General features: G+C 39.8%; 1 protein-coding gene across 2 annotated transcripts in view; it reads left to right on the top strand.

Moving 5' to 3' along the window:
• Positions 1-1,396: 1,396 nt before the first annotated feature.
• R3hcc1l (R3H domain and coiled-coil containing 1 like) overlaps positions 1,397-15,250 on the top strand; it is a 90,541-nt gene continuing 76,687 nt past the window's right edge. Inside the window, exon 1 of one of the 2 annotated variants that reach the window (XM_041662029.1) lies at positions 1,397-1,481. The gene's annotated coding sequence lies outside the window, so the exon portion shown is untranslated. The remainder of the gene's footprint in view (positions 1,482-15,250) is intronic. The other variant, XM_041662030.1, reaches the window with a different exon arrangement.

The raw sequence follows: 15,250 nt of genomic DNA, 5'->3' as shown, positions 1-15,250 counted from the left end.
ATGGAACTATTTGATCAGTGTCTGTCTCTTCTTAAGGGGCTATAAACTCCACAGGGGTAGGGATTGCTTTGTTCATTATTTTTAGCCCCCAGCACTGTACATTGTGAACAATAAAATACAATAATTTTGTTGATCAGATCACTGGAGCGGGGGTGGGGGGACTTTTTAGGAAGGCTCACACCTACGTACCCTATAATGAGATTGGTGTGTCTTTTCTCTTCAGATCTCTTAAGGGATAGGAAGGAGAGTAGTGGACTGGAGACTCCTATTTTGTAAACGCTACCCAAGGTGTTCACCTCCATCCTGTCTCTCAAACTCAATTAAATGGTGTCTTTACAGGATTTTAACACAAACATGACTTGATTAGATTTGTTATTTACATAAATCGGCCTTTGGCAGTAGGGCGGACCCCACAGTGGTACTGAGATCAGCAAGGACAGTAATCAGCTACAAAACAAAGCAGGGGAAATGAAATAACTGGCAGTGGAAATCAAAGTGAGCAGATTCAAGTGCTAAAGTTAGAGAATCTACAGGGTTTTGTTATCATTCAAACACGGATGGAAGAGGCAATGGAGACAGATGGGGGAATCCAGGTCAAAGGGACGAGTGGATGTCAGTGAACAGAGAGGAGAGACATACTTTTCAATATTTCTTTTTTCTTTTATGGTTGAAGATTGAACCCAGAGCGCCCCACTTGTTAGGCAATCACTGGGCTTATACCCTTAGCCCACCAAAGGGTTCAAGCCAGTGTTTGACAAGCCTGCAAGACAGGAATGAGACAAGGTTGTCTAGAAGTTGGGAGTACAATAAGCTAAGGCAAAAAAAAAAAAAAAAAGGCTGAGCTGAATTCCCCTCCCCCCATTCTAAGAATCGCAGAGAACAATATTTAAAAGGAGAGTTCAGAAAAAAAAAAAAAGAATAGGAATAGACTGAGTCGAACGGTTTGGAATGAGGAAGGCAAACCTGGATAGTGTCATAGAAAATAAATGATAATGTCCATCATCAAATGAGTAATGCTCAAGTTAGACAGCCTGAAAATACCTCTAGTGGGTTTGGCGACAAGGACACTGGCTGCAACAAGGACATTTTCCGCGGGGGCAGAAGCTGCAGTGTAGAACACAACACACACAGGAAGGAAGTGGAGACACTAAGCGTAGATTACGCTTGAAGAAACTCGCCTGTGGACGAGGAAAGAGACACGGTATGATTGAGTAGGACGTGAGGAGATTTGAGCGCAGTCACAGCTGAGGGTAGAGATGGAGGAGGGTGGACAGTACAGGAGATAGAGGGGCGTCAACGCCCTCCCGCCCTCTCCATTTACCAGCTCCGCCCCTACGTGACGCGACCGGGCCTCGCAAAGACTACAACTCCCAGGAGGCCTCGCGGCGCGGGCGGAGCCAAGGCTTGGCGCGCACCCCAGCGGCGAGCGGAAGAGCAGGCACTTCATGGTGGCGACGGAAGCGGAGAGCGACAGCGTCCCGGTAACCACGAACCCCTGTCCCCGATTCTTTCTCACCGTGAGCTGGGGCTGGTTGTCCCCATTTCTCCCCTTCGTCCCCCGACAGGACCTTTGTTTGTTTTCTTTTCTCACGTGACTCGCGGGGCAGGCCCCCGCCTGGGGCAGGGGTTATTGGGAGCTCCCGCCCTTCGACCCCTAAGGGCCCCCGGACCCGACGGTCTCTTTCGTGTGCCTTCTGTCTTCTCAGGGGTCGCGTCCCTGCCTACCTTGAGTCTCTGCCTAATGCTTCTCGTAGGGATCATCTCCCTCCGGTGTGTCAACAGGTAGCGGGGGCTTTGGGGACCCGCTTTGGGCTGCGGGACTCTGGGTCACCGAGATTGCTCCGGGATAACCTCTGGGTCGTGGGCTCCCGGGCAGTGCTGGGTGGTGGCACTCGTGCCTCCTGTCTGCTCCGCTCCCAAAGCCCCGGGCTATGGACTGGCAGTGAACAGTTTAAAGTAGATAGAGTGTGTACTTACTGCTCTTCTGGGGCGGTCCTCGGAAAACTTCCAAATCCCTTTATCGAAAGTTTCCGCCGAACTTTTGTCTCCGTGTCTGAGTTGTGAGGGAAGGAGCACAGGGTTTAGTGTTTGGCTCCTGAGAGATTGATGGGTCGGCCCCTTGCTGGACAGTGATCTTTTGTAGTCCTATTACCACCACCTCGGTTTCCCTGTCTTAAAAAGGGGGGGGGGGGCAGTCATCTCGGTACTCTGCCTTTCAGTGTTCTGGGTTTCAGCAGAAACATACGTGTGAAACGTTTGGACTGTAAAGCATGTTTAAAATCAAGCTTTGGTATTCTCCCTTCTGCGGTCCAGGCCAGTTGCATTTTACAATCACGTTCATATCTTTATGAAGACTCTCTTTAGGAACTGATATGAAACATACAGATGTTATGCTAGTTTTCTCCCGGAGAGGTGACGCGGGGTCCCGACCACCTGTGGAGTCAGGGCCTGTCAGAATGTGGACTGTCCTCCACAGCTACCTAGCTGCCCTGATCGCTCTGTGAGCACTGCACCTAAGGAGCCCCTAAGACTCTGAGCTCCCCAAGCTTGTTGCTGAACTTATTCCCAGAGTCTAGCCATTGTGGCCCCCCCTGCTTTTCAGGTCCTACTCAATGTAGCATCTGCTTTAGCTGTTTGGTGTGTACTGGCTAGGAGTCTTTGCTCACAGGGTTGAGAATATAAATAGCTAATACTGCAGTCTGTTTTCTGACTGTCAAGATGGGAGATTCTGAATGGCTGCTTATTGTTGCGTCTGGGGAATCCCCCCCCCCCCCAACTTGTAGAGGAGTTCGGGAGTTTGCAAACAAATTTTTAAATGATGTGGGATATGGTAATTTTTCGATTTGTTTGTTTGGAATTGTTGATTGGAAAAGTTTCAGCCTGGTCTACAAGAGCTAGTTCCAGGACAGGAACCAAAAGCTACGGAGAAACCCTAAAAATAAATAAAATAAAATAAAAAATAAAAATAAAAATAGAAAAAACAAGACAGAAGGAAAGTGTATTAGGTCAGTGTATAAACTTGAACAAATTTGAATTCAAATCCTGGTGTTGGGGCTTACGCTGGGCAACCTAATTGACTTCTCTGAGCCCGTTTATTAAGATGGAATTAACAATATTTACCTCATAAGTTTGTTAAGATTGTGTAAATTGTGACTTTGAAGACATTAGGTGATGGTAAGGGCATGTAAGTTAATTTTTGTCGCTGTTACTGATGAGTGATGACAAGAGGTGTTGTTAATTTTAGATATTTTCCTGAGATACCATTTGTTTGTAAGGATATTTTTTCTGTACTCTACAGACTTTAAAAACTCTGGTAGAACTGGCCATGGTGTTAACACACCTATCTCATCATTTTTAATATCAAGACAGGAGAATCGCAAATTCAATGCCAGTCTGGCCATTTTAGAGAAATTCTTTCTCAAACACCATTATCATCACCACCAAAATATTGTAAAAGTAAATAGAAGTTCTTAGCCAGGTGGTGGTGGCACATGCCTTTAATCCCAGGCGGTGGTGGCATATGCCTTTAAACTCAGGAGGCAGAGTCAGGTGGATCTCTTGAGTTCAGGCCTGCCTGGTCTACAAAGTGAGTTCCAGAACAGCCAGAGCTGTTAATACAGAGAAACCTTATCTTGAAAAACCAAACCAAACAAATCAAAAAAGTTACCAAATTGCAGATCTTTTTCTCATAACAATTTCATTTTTATTAAACATTCCAAGGGTTGAGGTGTATAATTGATTAATAAGAGTGCATAAGGCTCTGTCTGGGTTCTCTCCTAGTGCCAGGAACAGCAACAGCTACCAACAGCAAAAGCCTTTAATCCCAGCAGGCAGATTGATCTCTGAGATTTTTGCTAGCCCAGTCTATGTAGTGAGTTCTAGGCCAGTGATGGTGATACAGTGAGAGCCTGTACATATGTAGGTATGTATGTAGGTAGGTATGTAAAAAAATTGTTCTTTTTTACTATTTGGGTTTCCTACAGTGCTGTTGTGAAATGGTTGTTGGGTCTGTGCTTTAGTTAATATTTTTGTACCTTGTTAGTTGAAATTGAACTGGTGCTTTATTTATGGCCTGTACTAAGTGTATTTCACTGTGCAGTGCAGCTTGTAGCAGGACAATTACCTATAACTCAGATTATTGACAAGAATGGGCTTTTATAGAGCAATTTTTGTGTCTGTGTTTACACGATTACTCCCCCCCACACACATGTACATACACATACAGTTTTTAAGCTAGGCTGTTGTAAAATTTTAGCCCGAGTTGGACATGTTGGTGTACGCCTTTAATTCTAGTACTTGGGAGTCAGAGGCAGGATGATCTCTGTGAATTCAAGGTCAGCATGGTCTACTTAACAGTTCCAGGTCAGCAAGAGCTACCTGGTGAGACTCTGTTTGAAACAAACAAATTTAGCCTAAAGTAGCTAGGAAACTTGGTGTCCCTCTTTTTTTTTTTTTTTTTTAAATGATGTCCAACATCTTCTGCTGATGTCCTGGCTGTGTATGTATCTTTAAAGAGTAAGATTAGCAAAGCCAAGGAAGACAGCCTTACAGACAAATGATCTGTTGTTGATTAGGGCAAAATCTTAGGGTTTCTCTGTGTAACAGCCTTAGCTGTCCTAGAACTCACTTTGTAGACCAGACTGGCCTTGAACTCACAAGATTTCCCTTGTCTCCCCCCCCCCCCCGCCCCCTGCTCCAGTGCTGGGGTCAAAGATCCAGCATCACTATGCCTGGCTATATCAGGGCAAAATCATATGGGTTAGGAAATGAAATATGCAGGGCGGTGGTGGTGCATGCTTTAATCCCAGCACTCAAGGCTGGGACACAGAGAAACCCTGGCTTGAAAAGACAAAACAATAACAAAACAAACAAAGAATTGAAATACTATTTTACTATTTTTGTTTTCTTCAGGTGACTCATTGACTGCCAGATAGTCACACATTTAGATGTTTAAAAAATATTTTCTTTATTCCTTTTTTTATACTTGATCTTCACCAAAAGACCAAGAAGCAATTATTCTCTTTCATCTTGTGCCCTCTGCTTTTCAGATTCATTCTTCCCTTTAGTTATGCTTCAGCATGATTTTTGAACAATAGTGTGTATGCTATATATAGACACATATACCTGTGTATATGTATGTATACTCATACACACATATGTGTATACACATATAGCTATAACAGTAGAAAGTTATGCGTAGTAAAATCTGCTTTGTGCATATTGTGTTGTCACCTTTGTTTCAAACACTTGGCTTTTGACTCATTTTACTTAAAAGAACTTCAGCAGGTAGAGTTCGTGCTTAACTGTGTACATAGTGAATGCTCAGTGATGATTGTTGAATAGGAACATTGTACTGATTGTCTTATGCGCTATGGCACAATTAGGTGAGGCTGCACTGTATTGTGAAAATCCCTAAGCTTTGGAATCAAAGTTCTAAATCCAGTCTCTGCTGGGTGTAGCCTTAGTTCCTACTTTTGAATTCACTTCACACCATCAGTAAAGCAGGGTTATTAGCCTGCGAGGCTGAAATAGACATATTTGAGCTAGGCATATACTAGTCAAGTTTAGTAGAAAAGGAGTTGCTCATATTAATATTTTTAATTTTTATTATTTTATGATAGTTAAATAGGTTTTGACTATATTAATCATTCTCTTAATGTTTCACACGATCAGTGTGTTTCTTTTTTACCCCAGGTTAAGGTGGTTGACTGTGACCATGGAGCCTGAAACATTGCAAACCTAATTGGCCCTCATGGAGTTTGAATCTGTGACCTGTTCTCATTAAATTCATACACTAAGTATTCACAGATATCTAACATATTTTTTAATTTGGTATTCATGTAACTCATTAGATATAAGTAAATGAAATAGTGCCAAGAGTAAAAATATAGATTTTTTAATTAAAAATTTATGAAGCTAGCCCTCATATAATATATAAAACTGGCAACCTATAGGATTAGCCACTTACCTGAGCCATAATTTAAACATTTCTTTTCATTGTTGAGTTATATTTATGGTAGGTTTCCTGCCCATAGAAGTGAAGAGTAGACTATGCATATATTGAAAGAGGACACAGCTTCTGTGCTGCTCACCAGAGAAGATGCTCTTAGTGTGCAGGGAAAACGTGAATGAGCCCAGCAGGATGGATGAGGCTTGGGTAACTCCTAAGAGCTTATTGAATTACAGAGAAATTTAGTTGTCAGAGCATTAGATAGGAGAAAAGTTATAGGGTGTTGTTCAGTGGCAGCAAGCCTGCATTTTGGAGTGTGTTTTCTGCTCTGAATAAGCCATACACCATTTTTTCCTAGTCTATGGTGTGCTTTTTTCACTATATCATGTTAGCTTTCTGTGTAGTTGACCATTTTTCAAATTCACTACACTTTATTAATATTTGTTGCCTTTCTCTTGCATCTCTCTCTTTTTATGCCATACATGGCCAATTTAAGACTGGGGATAAAAACATACATAAAGAAGCAGTATTCAGGGGAGAAAAGAAAAGAAGTAATATTGGAGTCAGCAAGTTCTGTTGTATAGAGTTGTGAAGTTTTCAAGCAAGTAGATTAGTTGTATGTGATGATAGGAATTTCTGGAATGATCAAATGCTGACCACTCATGACCTGACATTAAACTTGATGCAGAATTGAAAATATGGGCGAAAGGTGTGTAGTATTCATTAATTACAAATTTGTTTGTTCTTTTCCTCCTCTTCCTCCTCCTCCTCTTCTTTTTTCAAGACAGGGTTTCTCTGTAGCTTTTGGAATTTTTCCTGAAACTCACTCTGTGGACCAGGCTGGCCTTGAACTCATGCCTCTGCCTTCTGGGCAGTGCTGGGATTAAAGGCGTGCGCCACCACTGCCCAGCTACAAATTTGCTTCTTAAGAAGTAATCTGAATGTGTGTTAATATTAGTTTACTGTTAGGCTGTTTAGAATTCTTTGCTGTGGAATCTCACGAGAGGAAGAAAGAATGGAAGTAGTTTGGTTTAAATCCAGTCAGCTCTATACCAGCAGTCTGTTTCTGTTTTCATAACTGTAAAATGGACATAATACTATTAATTCTGCTTTAAAAATGAAAAGAAAAAGTAAAGAAAAGGGTATTTTGGGATAGAGTTAATAACTACAGGGAAGAGGATGGTCTCTGACAAAGATATGGTCTTATAACACAGTAGCAGGGTGAGGGGCCATCAGAAGAGTCAGCACCTCAGGCAAGACACTTGCCACAGCCTCTTAAGTGGGTAATCAGAAATGCCGAGAAGGGCAGCTCTAGACGGTCATGCGAGGGCCCGAGTGATAGGTGAGAGAGAAGAGCTGTCAGGTATGAGCTTACTGAGTCTGTTCGTGTCTTATACTTGAGAGCTCCCATTGTACTTCCCCAGGAAAGGAAGGAGAAGCAGGAAAGTCAAGTCACATGCTCCTGCAGTCATTACATCACCGTTTCCCTTAAATAGTAAATATACTTTGTGTATTCAGCGCAGAACCACCAAATGTTTGTATTATAGTCATCTTAAGTACTTACTTGGCCTTTTACAGTATAGTTTAAACACATTTTAGAAAATTGAATAATTTATTTTTAAAATATTTTTACCAAAAATACTAATGCATGTTTATTGTAGAAAAAATTGTACAGAAAACTTTAGAAGATAAGGACAAAGCATTCATAATCCCAAGATCTAAACAACATATAACAGGCACATATTGTTCATATGGGTTTTCCCTCCTAGTATTTCCTTTTCTAGGCAAAAGATTTCTCACTTAAGTTCTGTGTTTGTAAGTGCAAAGTTATGCTATAAATTAACCATTGGGGGTAGTTATCGTTATGTACCTATTTTAACACTTCCATAAACGGTTTATATGCCTATTTTATTGCTAGATACAGACCATGTGTTATTATCCATCTCTGTCTCAGGCATCTAGCATAGTGTTTCGTGTACAGTAGGCCTTAGAGTATGTTTGAGATGATTTGTTAGACCATCTGAATAGAGATTACCTTGTTTAAACAGGTCTTCCCAGTTGTACATTTGGTGTTTTGGACATCCTTAAAATTGGGAAAAACTTGATTTGGGGGAGTGTATTTAATATGAAGCCACTGAACAGGTAAGGTCCTTCCCCCGCCCCAGTTAGCTTTTGTTGTGTGTCATGACACTTCAAAACTTAGTAATAAATACTATTTTTTTTCATGGTAAGCAAATACTCTACTACTGAGTTAAATATCTGGCCTGTTTTCTGCTTTTATTTATTCTCTCTCTCCCTTCCTCTCCCTTTTATCTTTCCTTTCACAAGTGCATGAGTGTGTGTGTGCATGCATGTATGTGTGCTCACATCCATGTGTGTGCACTTAGAAGTCCAGAGGAGTAGGTCATGTGTCTTGCTTCAAAGCATTTCACCTTATTCCTTGGAGACAGGGCTTCTGACTAAACCTAAAACTTATCATTTTTCATCTAGCTGGCTGATCAGCAGCAAGCTGATATTGGGGTTACAGTGTAGGGCCACACCCAGCCTTTTTACATGACTGTTGGGGATCTGAACTCAGGTCATGCTTATGTAGCAAGTAGTCTTACCTACTGAGCCATTTCTGCAGCCCAGCCCCCTTTTAAGGAGGCAGAACTGCAGTCACATAGGGCCCCACAATTGCACCAGATAGCCTGAAACCTACCAGGCTACCTCCAGATTCAGTTTCCATCCTGCTTCAGCCTTCCAAATTGCTAAGATTAGCGTGAACTACTACATTTGCCTTTAAGCCCCATCATATCAAAACAACAGTCTTATTTTGTAAGTGATAAAGTACGTGTTTACTATAGATAATTTTGCCAGTCAGGAAATAAAACCAATCCCATAATCTAACTTTCCAGTGCAGCCAGCTTTTAAGTCCATGATTTTCTGTTCATAGTTCCTAAATTTTGTTTTGTTTTGGTTTTTTTTGAGGCAGGATCTCACTGTTTTACCCTCACTGTCCTAGAGCTCCCTCTTTAAACCATGGTGGCTTCCAGCTGCCTCTGCCTCCCAAGTGCTGACATTAAAGGCATATGCTACCACTGCCCGGCTTCATAGTTCCTAAATTTGAACCTTTCTGAAAAGGAAAAGTTTTGTTGTTTTGGGTATTGTATGTTTGTGGCCATTCAGTGGCAGCAGAGTTTAGACTAGTCTGATGCAGTTATTTGTCATTAGTAGTTCTTAAATATTTTTTTTTATTTTTGTGATGCTGGGCCTTGTTCTAGTATTCTACCATTTAAACTATATCTTCAGCCCCTATTGTGTTTAATTATGAATTATCCAACCGTAATTGAATGTGATCCCATAGATGACAGAATTCTGTTGAGAGTCAGTAGTGTTTGAGAAAAGTTGTTTTGGAGGTTTTCTATGTAAGATAACCCTATGGATTGACTGGAGAGTGTTTCAATAGCAGTGCTGGTAATGTAGACATAGAAAGGAGGTGTGGGGACTAGCAGTAAGGTAATGGAGCTAGAGGAGCTGGAAGTGTCAGAGTACAAATTTGAGTGTGATATATCCAGTATACTGTGTCATTGATAATGGTCTGGGAGAAAGATAATGATTTCAGTTTCTAATTTGTTAAATTTTAAGTATATAATTTATGTGGTAGTTTTAAATATTCATTAATCTTAATGGGTACTTCCTCATAATCTTCTTTTGAGGCCATGAAGTTATCCTAGCAAGTAAATATTCTTGGTGATGGTGTTTTGGAACTGACCTTAGGGTAATAGAGCCATACAAGAAAACCAGTCTTCTCACGTGACGCTTGTATCCGTTGACTCTAAAGGACTGTTAGTTTTGCCTGACCACCCACCTTACTTACCTCCTTTTTTTTTTTAAAAGTGAAGTTTGCTAGTTTCTAGAAATTAATCTGCAGTCATGAGGTGTACTACTGGAGAAGGTTTTTGAGTAATTACTGTGACTGTTAAAAAGATTCAGAGAGGTTCTAGGGATCCAGGAACTCCGAGTGTGCCTTGGTTAAGAGAGTGGATTCAGGAAGCATAGGTTTGAATGATCTTTTGTGATTAGTATGTATCCTAAATGAGTTTGTTGGGTTGCAGCTTCCTCCATTTTTAAAAGAGAGCTGCTACTAAAGCTCCCAACTTTGATGAGATTGCGTTAGGGATTATCTCTTAGATTTAGAGTATTACCTGGCAAATATTAAGAGCTCAGTAAATATTAGCTCTAGATTACCACCTCTCGGATAACTGCTGCTGCCATCACTTTATGATTTTATTTTAAAAATCAGTTACGTTCTTGTTTAACTGTGTACTAGTGGAATGGTAAGCTGCTGGAGATAAATTTGGAGCTCAAACGATCAGACAGATTGTTAAAGGAATGTTGTAGAGCTTCGTGAGAGGAACAGAAAAGACTGAAGTAATATTGGGTTGGGCAGGAAAAGAAATAGCAAAGACACTGATGGAAGGTGTTGAGCAGAAGAAAACTTCTATATGATTGATTATCCATATACAAGTTATCTTAATTAGGATTGGATTTGGTTGCAGTCAAGTAAGAGAGACATAAACAGTTTCTTTCTCTTGATGTGAAGAATCCCAGAAAGCTTCATGCTGTGGTGTTGTGTTGTTCCACTGTGTATAGATGCTGTTCTTCCACAGTGTCACTTTAGTGGTCAAGATTAGTTCCCAGCACAGAGGTGGGAGGGTAACCATAAAAAAATCAAAGTCACTCTAGTCACAGAGCTCTGCAGCTCTAGCTATTTCGTCCACATTCCACCCAGCCAAAGGAGAAAGAAGGGAGTCAGTCTGTCCCCCTGAAAGATACTTCTAGAGTTATGTATACCACTTTTGCTTATATGCCACTGATAAAACTGGGTCACATACCATAACTTGATACTGGTAAGGTTGGGAACTGTAGACTTTGCTTTGAATCTTCAGTGTCTGTGAGTGAAGACACAGTGAGAATATCTAAAACTTGTTCTAACCAAGTTGCATCAACAGTCCATGCTGAGCATCTTTATTTATTTATTTATTTGTTTATTTAAATATTTATTTATTTATTATGTATACAATATTCTGTCTGTGTATATGTCTGCAGGCCAGAAGAGGGCACCAGACCTCATTACAGATGGTTGTGAGCCACCATGTGGTTGCCGGGAATTGAACTCAGGACCTTTGGAAGAGCAGGCAATGCTCTTAACCACTGAGCCATCTCTCCAGTTCCTGAGCATCTTTAGAATGAAAATCCTGAGTGTGAAATCCAGAATGGCCTGCAGTGTTCTGGTTCCCAGAGTAAGGGGTGCTTAACCAGTATGTTGTTTTTAGAGTTTGATCCTTTTTTGGATCTGGATATATGTGTGTACCTATATGTTTTCAGCTAATATTAATGTTCACTACAGTTACTTTATTTGGCAGTTGGCAGAGGAGTGATGGCAAATAAGCCTCTCATACCATTCTTTTGTTGTGTTAAGCCTGTAGTTTTATATAGTCTTCCACCACCCTCCAATTTAGTTGGTTTTTGGCCAATGGTTTTAATCCATCTCTGTCTTTTTATATTACTTCTCTCACACTGCTGTTAATCGTACTTCCCAAAATAGATAAATGAGCAAATTTAATTAAATGTGTTATTTGCACTGCCTCCTGATCATTAATGAATTTGTAAGTAAGGTCAGACCTACAGCCCTCCTGGTGTTACAATTACTAAATCTTGTCTGTCTACTCTAATGGTAATTATTTGCTTTAAGTTATCTAAATTTTTTTAAGACTTTCATATTTTATATGTTTATGCTTTGTCAATATCAGAAATATAAAGACCTAACAAAAAGAGTCTATTTTCAAAGACCTTTTTTGTTTTCTTCAATTGAAATTTTATTTATACATTTTTGAATGATGCATAATTTATTTAAAATCAAAGTATATATCAATGTTTGTGTTTTGTTTCTTTGAATTAACATTTTACTTTATATTTGATCAATATGAATACAGTTTGTACATATAATTTAAAGAATTAAATGGGGGAGCTGAGAGATGACTTAGTGGTTAAGAGTGTTTGCTTTTCTTCCAGGGTACATAGTTAGGTTCTTAGCTCCCACATCAGGTGGCTTACAGCTTCCCATAGCTCCAGCTTTGCTCTTCTTAAACAGTCATCTCCACTGGTGTTCTCTTCTTAGCCTCCCAGTGTAGTTACATTTTGACATTTGGTTGTAGTGGCATTTCAATTGTATTTTAATCAATAAAGACTGCCTGAAGATCTGAGAGTAAAACAGTCCCATTGGTCAGCTTTACAGACCAGATTAATCCCAGTAACCACAGTGGCACACACCTTTAATCCCAGTAGCCACAGTGACACACCTTTATTTTCGGTAGCCACAATGATACATACCTTTAATCCCAGTGGTACATGCTTTTAATCCCACGACTAGAGAGGAATATAAGATGGGAGAGGGGAGACAGCTCTCAGACACACAAGTCTCATTCTGAGGTTCTGGGAGGCAGGATCATTATTTCAGACTGAGGTTGAGGTAAGAGCCAGTGGCTGTTTTGCTTTTCGGATCTTCAGGTTGAACCCCAATTTCTGACCCTGAGTTTTTATTAATCATGCTTCATTTGGCTACATTAAATAGTTTTGCATTTGCATTACTTTACCTGTACAAATTTGATAGTGTCTTAAATGGTCTCACTGTGGTCTTCCCCAATGTCATAGCACTCTTTCAGTTCCAATTTACCTTCTTCTCTGTCCTCCCTCACCCATCTTGCTTCCATTCTGAAGCTCCTTTTCCATTATCCTATTTGAGTGATGATCTCTGGGCCTACTGCGTTGTTCTTTTTCCTAGGATTAGTTCCCTTTGTTGTAATATGTAGACTTCTCTCCTGGATTTGATTTTCAGTCTTGTCAGAACCTATATCTTCCTCATTCTTCATTTACCCACTTGCTTAGGTAGGACATATCCTCTAGTAGTAGTGTCTGCATAAAAAGATGGCACTGTAGCCAAGAGTGGGAGAACGGCAGTCTTTATTTAAGATACCTCTTGTTATGTAGCTTTTGGTCCAGATTGGGTGCTTTTGACTTTTGATGCACAATTCTGAAAGTCCAATTTACTGGCATTCTCTTACTTCTGTCTCATGCTGGGGATCCTGTTATCTATATTCATGTTTTCTTCTTTTGGCTTTTTGTACTTGTCAAAAGGATGGGACCATCACATATTACGTAGAATATCAGGCACAAAATTTTTGTGAACAAAACAGATCGTTAATCTTGTATAGACCTTTCTATGCTCTAGCTTCTAAAATTTTATTGCTATTTTTTTCTTCTTTGCTCTTCTCTTTCTTTGTGGATTTGGGTCTTATGTCTGTTATTATCTTAGGAGGGTTTGGAGGGAAGAAGCAAAATTACTTGTTTGTATGTACATTCTGCCCACTTTTCCCTGAATTTACTTGATTAGATTATATATTCTGGGACCTGGAAGGGATAACGTAAAGTGAGGATCTGATTTGGATCCTGAGTACCTATACAAAAAGGCAGCATGGTAGCATATACCTGTAATTCCATCACTGTACAAGTGGTGATGTCTTGGTCCCTGGAGCTTTCCAACCAGCTAGTCTAGCCATATTGGTGAGATCCAGAATCAGTGTAGACCCTGTTTCAAAAGGAGAGTGATTGAGAATGGTACCCAACATTGACCTCTGGCTGATGTGGGAAGTCCTTCTGTCTGTGTGTTGCTTCTATTGGTTAATGAATAAAGAAACTGTCTTGGCCTAATAGGGTAGAACAGAGCTAGGCAGGGAAAATTAAACTGAATGCTGGGAGAAAGGAGGTGGAGTCAAAGAGAAACCATGTAGCCTAGTGAAACTTTACCTGTAAGCCACAGCCTCATGACGATACAAAGATTAATGGAGATGGGTTAATTTAAGATATCAGTTATCCAGAAATACACTTAAGCTGTTGGCCAAACTGTATTGCAAATAATATGGTTTCTGTGACATTATTTTGGGGCTGAGCAGCTGGAAACAAACAAGCAGCTTCTTACAACATCTGGCCTCTACATTCTGGCTTGTACTCATGTATGTTCACCTGCACACATGAATATGTACATATCACACACATATATGCATAGAGACATAAGACTAAGGTACTCTTATGTGACATAATGCTAAACTGTTATAATTTTAATAAGTGAAAGATAAAGTATTAATAGCAATATGGTGGTTAAATATGTAACCAAATGGGTTTGCAGAAAGAATACTATTGTAGAAGAGGATGATGTTGTGCCTGCCTTGATTTTTGAGCTAACTGGATCATTGAAAAAAGTCCACAGAAGCCTTTCATCTTTATTATAAAACAAGTAGAAAATAATGATAAGAGTGAAGAGGAGAAAAAAAAATTATTTTGATTCCACTATCCAGGGGCTGGGACCAAAATCCATATAGTTTTCTTAAATATTGTTAAATATCTGAAGACATTGTACTGATTTCAGTTTTTACTAGAGATCCATGAGAGTGTTAGTTTCACCTCAAGCTCTCCCTTAGAGGGATTTGATACATCCTTAAGACTTTGTCTAACTGGATAGTAAGAGGATGGGATCACAATACAGTTGTTGGGTTTTGGTTGGCTTCTTTTTTATTGGTGTGTGTGTGGGGGGGGGTGTGACAACAAGGTCTCACTATAGCCTAGGCAGTCTTGAACTCAGAGTGACCAGTAACCACCGTGCTCTACTTCTGTATGGTTTTAAACAAGTATTTTCTTCCAGTTTGTCAGTTTGTTATTTATGGTGTTTGTTCCGAGTGTTCAGGCTTTTTTATAGTCCAGTTTCTTTAGTTATTTGTTTCATTTGTATATTGTTTCGAAATTGAAAAACCTTTTTTGTGGAAAATAATTCACCTATATTTTGTTTTGAGTACTTGTATGATTTTAGTTGTTAATTTGGATCCATGTTCCATTTGATATTTTGTTGTTACAAATGTGTGGACCTAATAATTTTTTTCTGCAGACTAGACTGGACATATTTTCTTTTAAAAGACCATTTTTACCCGCATAGTTTTTGAGATGTCACCTTATCACATTTGAAATTTTTATCATTTATTTCTGGATGTTTATTTATGGAGATGTCAGAGGACAGCTTTGTATAGTCTGTTTTTTTCCTACCCTTATGTGAACTCAGATCACCAGGCTTTCTAGGTAAGACCCTGTTTCTGGACTTTTTATGCCTGCATCGTTATTCCATTGTTTTTGTTATAAAATATTTGCAGTCTATTGCACTGGTTTTAAAAAATTGTGTGTGTTAAGCATGTGTGCGTAGGTTTGTTTATA

Source organism: Microtus oregoni, unplaced genomic scaffold, assembly GCF_018167655.1.
Source record: "Microtus oregoni isolate MIOR12 unplaced genomic scaffold, Mior012 000012F_ref0000307, whole genome shotgun sequence".
NCBI lineage: Eukaryota > Metazoa > Chordata > Mammalia > Rodentia > Cricetidae > Microtus > Microtus oregoni.
This window is presented reverse-complemented; position numbering and strand designations above follow the sequence as displayed.